Source organism: Pseudophryne corroboree, chromosome 8, assembly GCF_028390025.1.
Source record: "Pseudophryne corroboree isolate aPseCor3 chromosome 8, aPseCor3.hap2, whole genome shotgun sequence".
NCBI classification, from domain to species: Eukaryota; Metazoa; Chordata; class Amphibia; order Anura; family Myobatrachidae; genus Pseudophryne; species Pseudophryne corroboree.
The window spans coordinates 369724347-369734159 of NC_086451.1; the positions used below are offsets into that span (position 1 = coordinate 369724347).

Consider the following 9813-nt stretch of genomic DNA (forward strand, 5'->3'; position numbering starts at 1 on the left):
AAGCTTTAGAGGTGAGAGGGGTGTGTCCAAACTTAAATTGCAGTGTAAAAATAAAGCTGGCCAACATTTGCAGGCTAAAGTACATGCAAAAGCTGCCAGTATATACCCTGCATGCAAAAAAATTTATGTATTTGCTCCCATTGCATTTTGCAACATGGTTTGTTCCTAGATACAAAGTAATTGCTTTTTTATTATTATTATTATTATTATTTAACTTCCAACTCAGATTCAGCCCCTAAAAACACCCAACTCCCAGGTATTATTACTGTGTCACCAAGTCTTTGTCATTCTGACCATTTTTAAGTCCTAATTAATGGAAGTAACAAGCATATATAATTACCGTAGGTTTCCTCTAACATACAGATAGATTTATTGTATTTAGCAAAAACGATTGGTGTGCGTCTGTGCCCGTACTCCCGTAGCTTGTAAGCTCCATGGGGCAGAGGCTGATGGGAGCAAATACAACTTCTACATACTTTGTTGGTCTTATATAACCTAAAGTAATAATAATATGCAGTGCTAGCTGTCCCAAATTCCAAAACGGTGTCCTGTGCTAGGTTTGTTCTATCACAGTCAATATAGCTCATTGCGTATCATTGCATGCATGTACTTCTTTATACTAAGTAACATCAACCAATTACACACATGGGGGTTTATTAATGAAGCGTCAGATTGTAAAACTCTGCACTTCTCTAATCGTGTCTATGCCCAACACTTAAAAGGGCAATTATTTTACTTGCCATGTCTTGCTAGTAAATGTAACGCTCTATTATACAATGGACATAAACACGAACAGAGGCGTCGATTGTTGTAAATAAACCCCATGAGGTCATTGTCTAACATGTCCTGGACAGATTACTGCCTGGTTACTTTATTCCATTGCAAATGTTAGGCCTAAGGGGGTCATTCCGAGTTGATCGCTCACTAGCAACTTTTTTGCAGAGCTATGATCAAGTTAAATCTCGGCAAGACTGCATATGCACCGCAATGCGCAGGCGTGTCGTACGGGTATACAGAGGATCGATGCTGGGCAATGGATTTAACGAAGAATCCATTCGCACAGCCGATCGAAATGTGATTGACAGAAAGAGGGCATTTGTGGGTGTCAACTGACCATTTACTGGGAGTGTTTGGAAAAACACAGGCGTGTCCAAGCGTTTGCAGGGCGGGTGTCTGACGTCAATTCCAGGACCAAAAAGACTGAAGTGATCGCAGTAGCTGAGTAAGGCCAAAAGGTTGCACCGAGGTGGCTGTATGACTAAGCTAAGCGACACAAGTGTGCAGCACAAATACCTGGCCCATCTAGGAGTGGCACTGCAGTGGCAGACAGGATGGCAGATATTAAAAAAAGGCCCCAAATAGCACATGATGCAAAGATGTAAAAGAGGTGCAATGAGGTAGCTGTATGACTAAGCTAAGCGACACAAACAATTGGCCCATCTAGGAGTGGCATTGCAGTGTCAGACAGGATGGCACTTTAAAAAACTAGTCCCCAAACAGCACATGATGCAAAGATGGAAAAAGAAGTGCACCAAGGTTGCTGTATGACTAAGCTAAGCGACACAACCACCTGGCCCATCTAGTAGTGGCATGCAGTGGCTGAATGTCAAAAGTGGTCCGCAATTTTTCAGTCCACTGACAGCATCTCCTGCACGACCCTGTCATTTTAAAAAAATTCTGCAATTGGTCGACTTATATGGCAGTACCCCTGGACTTATACGTCAGTTGTCAGACAGGATGGCACTTTAAAAAACCATGCCCCAAACAGCACATGATGCAAAGATGAAAAAGAGGTGCAATGATGTAGCTTTATGACTAAGCTAAGCGACACAAGTGTGCGGCACAAACACCTGGCCCATCTAGGAGTGGCACTGCAGTGTCAGACAGGAGGGCAGATATATAAAAATAAAAAGGCCTCAAATAGCACATCATGCAAAGATGAAAAAGAGGTGCAATGATGTAGCTTTATGACTAAGCTAAGCGACACAAGTGTGCGACACAAACAATTGGCCCATCTAGGAGTGGCACTGCAGTGTCAGACAGAATGGCACTAAAAAATAGTACCCAAACAGCACATCATGCAAAGATGTAAAAGAGGGCAATGACGTAGCTGTATGACTAAGCTAAGCGACACAAGTGTGCGGCACAAATACCTGGCCCATCTAGGGTTGGCACTGCAGTCCCACTGCACTAATGGCAGATACCGGACGCACGTCTAACACCAGCATAGTTGTTATGGCCTCAGTAATCCGCTTTGCAATAGGGTGTGTGTGTGTTTATATATATATATATATATATATATATAGTTAGATAGATAGAACAACAGACGCGGCACTCCTAGAGACTTGACCAATAAAAGCTCTCAGACAGACAAAGTATCTGTCTGAGAGCTTTTATTGGTCAAGTCTCTAGGAGTGCCGCGTCTGTTGTTCTTCTATTTCATCAATCACGGAGGCACCCGGTGCAGTAATGAGGTCTAAGGAGAGCCGGATCAATGGGACTATATATATATATATATATATATATATATATATATATATATATATATATATATATATACATACATACATACATACATACATACATACATACATACATACACACACACACACACACACACACACACACACACACACAGCAGTACCACTGGACCTACACGGCAGGCCGGCAGCACAGGGACACCACCACTGGCCTGATGCAGGATAACACAGCACCACTGGACTGGATTTATACAGCAGCACTGGACATATGGCAGCAGAGGACACCACCACTGTGACTGGACTGATGCAGCACAATACACCACCACTGGACTGATGCAGCACAACACAGCACCACTGGACTTATACAGCAGCACTGGACATATGGCAGCTGAGGACACCACTATGACTAAACTGATGCAGCACAAGACGGCACCACTGGACTGATGCAGCACAACACACCACCACTGGACTTATACAGCAGCGCTGGACATATGTCAGCAGAGTACACAACCACTGTGACTGGACAGATGCAGCGCAAGACACCGACACTGAGGACGGAGATGCGTCCTCTCTCTACACTCTCCAATGCCGGAATCAAAATGGCTGCGACGCTTGGCTGTTTACATGGAATACAAACCCCGCGAGAATCTGACAGCGGGATGATGACGTTTTGCCTCGTTCTGGTTTCTGAGTCAGGCGGGAAAACCCGAGCCTAACTCGGATCCGGACTTGAATGGTTAAGTCCGGTAGGGTTCAGTTCTCTGAGAACTGAACCCGCTCATCTCTAATAAATACAATACACAGTGTCAGACCACAGCATAAGCAGAGAGGGCAGGAGGGAGCGTGGAGAGAGATGATGGGGGAGGGAAGAGTGGTTTGCAGCTTGGTAAGTGAGGGTGCGTAGTCTGAAATGAATTCTGAGATCTGGAGACAGCGAAGCAGGCACAGAGGGGGAAGAAAATGAGACTGGTCTGGATTAATAGATCGACAATGTCTAGGTAGACATTAGGTCATCACCATATGGTCGACATGCATTAGGTCAACGTCAACAGGTTCAAAAGGGCAACTTTTTTTCTTTTTTTTTTGGGGGGGGGGGGGGTTATGTTGTCCCAAATTTTACTGTTTCTGACCACCGTCAGTAGAGACTTGTACCCACGTGGGCTTGCTTCGCACACCACAGATTACTATTCCCAACCGATGTGCACGTGGATAGTAAATACAGCAAAAGAACAAAAAAAAGTGTCGACCATTTTCCCGTCGCACTTTCGACCATGTCGACCTTAAGCACTGTTGACCTTGTGTACCTGTCGACCATATATACATTGTCGATCTATTATCGAGGTACCGATGAGACAAGTAGCCAAATACGGGCTCTTGTTATATAATATAGAGGTTCTGGGTCATCGCCAAGACTCTTAAACTGGGTACACACTTGATGATGGCGGAGGATACATTTTAGCTCGCTGCCTCCTGAGGTGGCTAGCTGAAATGTTTGAAAAGTCGGCAGTTTGGGCACCCAAACAGCACTTTCTGAGTCACACCTATTATATTAGACAGATTTAGCAACAATACCCAAGCGACGTGTGCAAAAAAACCAAAAAAAAAAAACCCATTTGATTATTGCACCATGAATCTCCATTAGGAGCAGATCCAATTAGCCGCAGAACTTATCGCGCGGCTGTAGCTCCGGGTATTTATGCTGTTCAATTACTAGCCAATTTCCCTGCCGCTGCTGTGCGTTGATCCTTAGAGTCCAGGACTATAACTAGGCATACACTATACAGATAATCTGCCAGATTTGGCTGGTTGGGGTGAAAATCTGGTAACAGATGACAACAAATGACGATTGACCATTTGCTCTCAAACACTGTAACACAGATAAAAAGTGTCATTCATGCAAATTGGTTAAATAACGGCTTTAACTAATTTGTCTGAACGACAGGTTTTGTCCATTTTCCAGTGTTTGGGAGCAAATTGCCAACTGTCATTTGCTCTCATTTGTTACTAGATTTTCATTCCAACCAGCCAGATCTGGCAGATTATCTGATAATTGTATAGTCAATTCCCATCTTTACACCACATGTAAAGCCCTGGAGGGTGCACTTAAAGTGTATCTTTCCCCCGTGGGTAATTGAATCTGCCCCTTAAGCAATGTAATTATGCCATCTATAGTGAGGAACCATGAACAAAGAGTCCATTACAAAAATTTGCTTTGGGGACCACAAATGTCTAGTTACCGCACCTATAAGGAAATGTGCAAAATAGTGGAGATTTTACTTCCTTTCATATACAGAACTAAGCGATTCATCGCGCCCTACGGGCGCTCTTCAAATTGTCGTAAAAGGGGCTACGCCCCCTTAACCCTTGTACGCCCTTGTGGCGTGCATTAACTCCAACCATAATTGTGTGAGTGGTTAAATATTGCACGGACAAAGGGCGTGCGATGGTAAAGGGGTCGTAGCCCCTTGCAATGGCGTGAACATTGCACGCAGGGCCTGATGAATCACCTAGTAGGTGCTGTGGTTGGGGGAGTGATGGGTGCGGAAGAGACGTGGATGGGGGAGGAGGTCCGGGGGTGCTGTGGCTGGGGGAGGGGTGGTTGCGGGGGTGCTGCAGGTGGGGGAGGGGCTGGTGTGTAGGTGCCACAGGTGGGGGAGGGGCGAATGTAGGGGTGCTGTGGGTGGGGGAGGGGGTCCGGAGTCACCGCGGGTGATGGAGGGGGGGGGGGGGGGGGGGTGCCGCAGATGGGGCCCAGGGGTACTGCAAATGGGGGGGTAATGCTTCTCCACCTGGAAGCAGCTAAGCTGCTGTCCTCCCTTTGGCAGTGGCTCTCCCGGAGACTCGCACAGCAGCCAGTCACTATTCTTAGCACCGGTGTCCCAACGCGCCGCATTACAGTTAAGATGCAATCAATAAACTACAGCTCCCAGCAGCCCTTAGCGCCGGAATGCTTTGGCGCTAAGGGCTGCTGGGAGCTGTAGTTTATTTAGTGGGTCTACTTCCTGTAATGCGGCGCGTTGGGACACCGGCGCTAACAATAGTGACTGGCTGGCAGAACTGACTCGCTGAATCAATGCAAAAGGTGAGAGTGCTGTGCAGTGTCAGTGACACTGCACACCCACTGCACTGCACAGCACTGTCACCTTTTACATTGACTCAGTGTCCAGACATTACCCTCCGCAATATCACCCACTCTATCTGTTACATTAGCCATCTCAGGGCTTCCAGGCCGGCAGCCAGATGCTGTGTTGCAGAGTCAGGGCCTCTGGGGATCTGGGTGCGGCTGTGGCGGGGAGGCACTTCTGTGACATCACGCGCAGAGGAGGCTCCAGGGCTCAGAGAGTATGCGGCGCAGGGTGGGATAAGAAAGCCTTCCGCTGTGCCGCTTTCATACACATCTATGCCGGTGGCCGCAGCAGCTTTTGTTCCACCTGCGCTGCGGCTAGGGAGTGGGGACTGTTGACGCCGGAGGGGGCAGGCAGACTGGCAGCAGGACATAAGGAAAAAATTGTTTTACTGCAGCGTCCTATCTACAGTGCAGAGACTTGCTTCATACCCTCCAACTGTACCTTTTTGGCAGGTACAGTACCATTTTTTTATGGTCTGTACTGATTTTTGGCTCTCCAAACTTCCACTAAAAGTATAGGAAAAGGCCCCTCTACCTGTGGCCACGCCCCCTTTTTAAATTTGTACCGATTTTTATGTGTAAATTGTTGGAGGGTATGTTGCTGCAGATGCAGTGGGCCTATTCTGGGGTGTGGGCCTGGAGCTGCAGCTCCATCAGCCCCATTGTTAATCCTGCTCTGGGAACACACAGCAGCCACACAGAGCCTCCCATTGGATGTAACCTGTGTGAGAGGGCGTTTCTCACCCAATCAGCAGTGGGTTGGGTGTGATAGACCTGCCGCTAACCCAATGAGAGCTCCTAGCCACGCACAGCGTTATACACACAGTCACAGATGTGGGCTATTATATAGGAGGGTATCCGTTTGGACAGTCATTAGGTCGACCACTATTGGTCGACATTGACATGGTCGACGCATGAAAATGGTCGACGTGAGTTTTTTTTTTTTTTTTTTTTTATTTGGGGGGAACTTTTCCATACTTTACGATCCACGTGGACTATGATTGGGAACGGTAAACTGTGCCGAGCGCAGCGTTAGCGGAGCAAGGCACCTTGCCCGAAGCATGGCGAACAAAGCGAGCCATGCGAGGGCACGCGGTGCACTAATTGTGGTTCCCCGTCACTTTACGCAGAAAACAACACCAAAAAAAAGTTTTAAAAAACGCATGTCGACTTTTTCATGCATCGACCTTTCATGTGTCGACCATTTGTCCACGTCGACCATGCCAATGTCGATCAACAGTGGTCGACCTAATGACTGTCGACCATAACATGGTCGATCATTCATAACGGAACCATATAGGAGATGGTGTTCCTTAATGTACAGTATACACTGCTGTTACAATGTAGGCACACAAGTGGTTGTGGCCTCTCTGCAATTCCTAATACATAACAACACAATTTCAGTTGTAAATTACTTTGTATTTATATGTAATACCAGGTGCTGCACTTTTAGATGCTTAAAAAGAATGATACAAATATAGATGCACTAAATAATATGAACATGCTATATAGCTAATAACAGAAGTTAGGTGTGGGGAGGCAAGAATGAGCTGGCCATTGACGCCGCTGTGACGGGAACTTGGGAGTATATTTACTAAAGTGCTGTTTTTAGAAATGGAGATGTTGCTCATAGCAACCAAACAGCTTCTACTCATCATTTATCTAGCGCCTTCTAGATCGATAATAGCTAGAATCTGGTTGGTTGCTATGGGCAACATCTCCACTTCTACAAACCAGCACTTTAGTAAATATACCCCTTGGTGAGGCTGATACTGACAGCGTTTCTCAGTCCAGTCACTTCTCACTGGTGAATCTGTATTCCTCACTAGCACGAGTGCTACATACTGTAGCCCCATCCTGCATGGTCACATGGGCTGTGATACAAATGATCTCTGGCTGCCTCATTTGCTGTAATGATCCTGCACAACCAGCATGGGTAATGAATACTATGGCGGGCAGCGTCAGAAATTAAATTGAATAAAATACATTTGCAGCATTCAATAGAACCATGTTGGAAACTGAACGCAAGACTAAACTCATGACAATACTATATCACAGACTTGCTTGCAACGCTGCATATCCGAATAGTGAGCTAGTGAACAAATGTGTTTTCTTGTTTGGCACATAATGCAACTTGTATGTTTTTCTTCCCTATTTTCTATTTCCCACCAACTTTGTTCCACATAACGAATATATCAATCAGTGCCCACATTTTGCAGAATGCGGCCTCTACAGAAATAACTGCTGACGTGTGACCAAGACATAAGAGCATAGAATATGCAGAAGAAGTCTATTATATACTGGCGTAGAGTATAGAACAGCCTGTGTTTGCATTCCCTTTGTTCCACATAAAAGTGAAGGCAAGGTGGGTGGTAGAGGTTCCTGCACTGGGAACCACATTCTTGCCACATCCCACATTAACATCAATATGCGAAAATCAATTTGCAATCTAATAATATTTTTAACCCTAATCAATAAAAAGCTAATGAGATTTAATAACATGTAAATAATGTCAGCAGATTGTTTACTGCATCCCTGAATCTCAGCACACACATTCCACACCATGCAACTATTCTTTTTGCATACATTAAAAATGAATACACAGGGAATAGATACCATGTGACAACTCATCATGCAAAAAAAGACCATAAAGAACGTTAGGGAACTAGAGAGGACCCAGGCTCCGCCAGGCAGCACAACCATCACACATATGCAACTATATTTATAAGAATAATAAAATAAAAATCATTTAGGAAACTGCAGAGACTACACGGCCAGAACGGGCCCGGGCTGGCGATCAGTTACTTACTTGATGTTTCTTTCAACTGTACTTCTCACAGTTCTCGAAGCTGTGCATTGTGGGAGTTGTAGTTTTCCGACAGCGGCAGTAACGGTCTGGAAACGGCAAATCACTACATCTCCCGTCATGCCGCGCACAGAGTACATCATGAGAGCCAATAGGCCCTTGAGTGCATTAGGATGATGGGAAATGTATTTTCAACAGGATATATCTTCATAATCGAGGCGAGGCTAGAGCAGAAACTGGACTTCGATTCCCAGCATGCTAAGCGGCCTCGATGCCCGTAGGGCTGAGAACGGAAAGTTCAGGTTTTTTGGCAGCTGCTGCTTTTATAGTTATTATCACAGTGTTGTTGTTGTTACACGCCTGGAAATAAAACTTGAACCGTTATCTTATCCGCATGTAAATGATAGGGCACAGGTAGAGAAACTATGTAATATATTGATTAGTACTGATAAACACTATCTTCTATTATGGCAATTGCCCATTTCTCTTACGTCCTAGAGGATGCTGGTGTCCACATTAGTACCATGGGGTATAGACCGGTCCCTTTAGACTTAAAGCCATGGACACTTTAAGAGTTTAATAGTGTGGGCTGGCTCCTCCCTCTATGCCCCCCCTACCAGACTCAGTTTAGAAAATTTGCCCAGAGGAGCTGGTCACAGCTAGGGGAGCGCCTAGGGGCTTTTGTAGTTTTATTATTTTTAAAGAGATTTTTAGGTACAGGGAGGCTGCTGGGAGCCTCCCTGCTTCGTGGGACTGGGGGGGTGTAGGATCCAACCCTTGAGGTTAATGGCCCCATCTCCGCTGACAGGACACTGAGCTTCTGAGGGTGTCGATCGCAAGCCCCCGAGCCGACCGCTTGCTCCCGCAGGACTGCCGCCACTCCCTAACAGAGCCAGAAGATGCAGTGGTGAGTAGGATGCCGGCGCCCCGGTAAGCGGGGAGCCGGTGAGAATGGCGGCATTAGGGTGAGAGCGCAGCGCTAATGCTGCGCTCCGGAGGGCTCAGAGGTACATGTGTGCGGTGCTGTGAGGAGCGCCCTGGGCCAGCGCAATACCCTAAAAACTGGTCACAGAAGGCTACAGGGGCTTGTACTACTGTTAGCTGCAGTTTCACCTCAGGCCAGTATAATACCATAAGTGCGGGAGGATGCGCCATTACAGGGGGCGGTGCTTCTCCTCAGAGCGGATCCAGCTCTCACCAGCGCCATTTTCTCCCTGCAGATCACACACAGAGACGCTGACAGGGAGCGCTGATCCTCCACATAACTCCAGCTATCCTGTGCGGTACCAGGTGGTTATAGAAGGGAGGGAGAGTGTTTTGTTAACTGTTTAAAGTTACTCCAGTCAGCGCCAGGCATTTTTCATATAACTGCCTACTGGGGCGCTGTGTGTGCTGGCTCC

The 9813-nt window shown here is 46.4% G+C and overlaps 1 protein-coding gene across 2 annotated transcripts in view; it reads right to left on the reverse strand.

Moving 5' to 3' along the window:
• Nucleotides 1–8522, reverse strand: part of TMLHE (trimethyllysine hydroxylase, epsilon) — a 101782-nt gene extending 93260 nt beyond the window's left edge. The window contains exon 1 of one of the 2 annotated variants that reach the window (XM_063937567.1): nt 8417–8522. The gene's annotated coding sequence lies outside the window, so the exon portion shown is untranslated. The remainder of the gene's footprint in view (nt 1–8416) is intronic. The other variant, XM_063937570.1, reaches the window with a different exon arrangement.
• Nucleotides 8523–9813: the final 1291 nt, after the last annotated feature.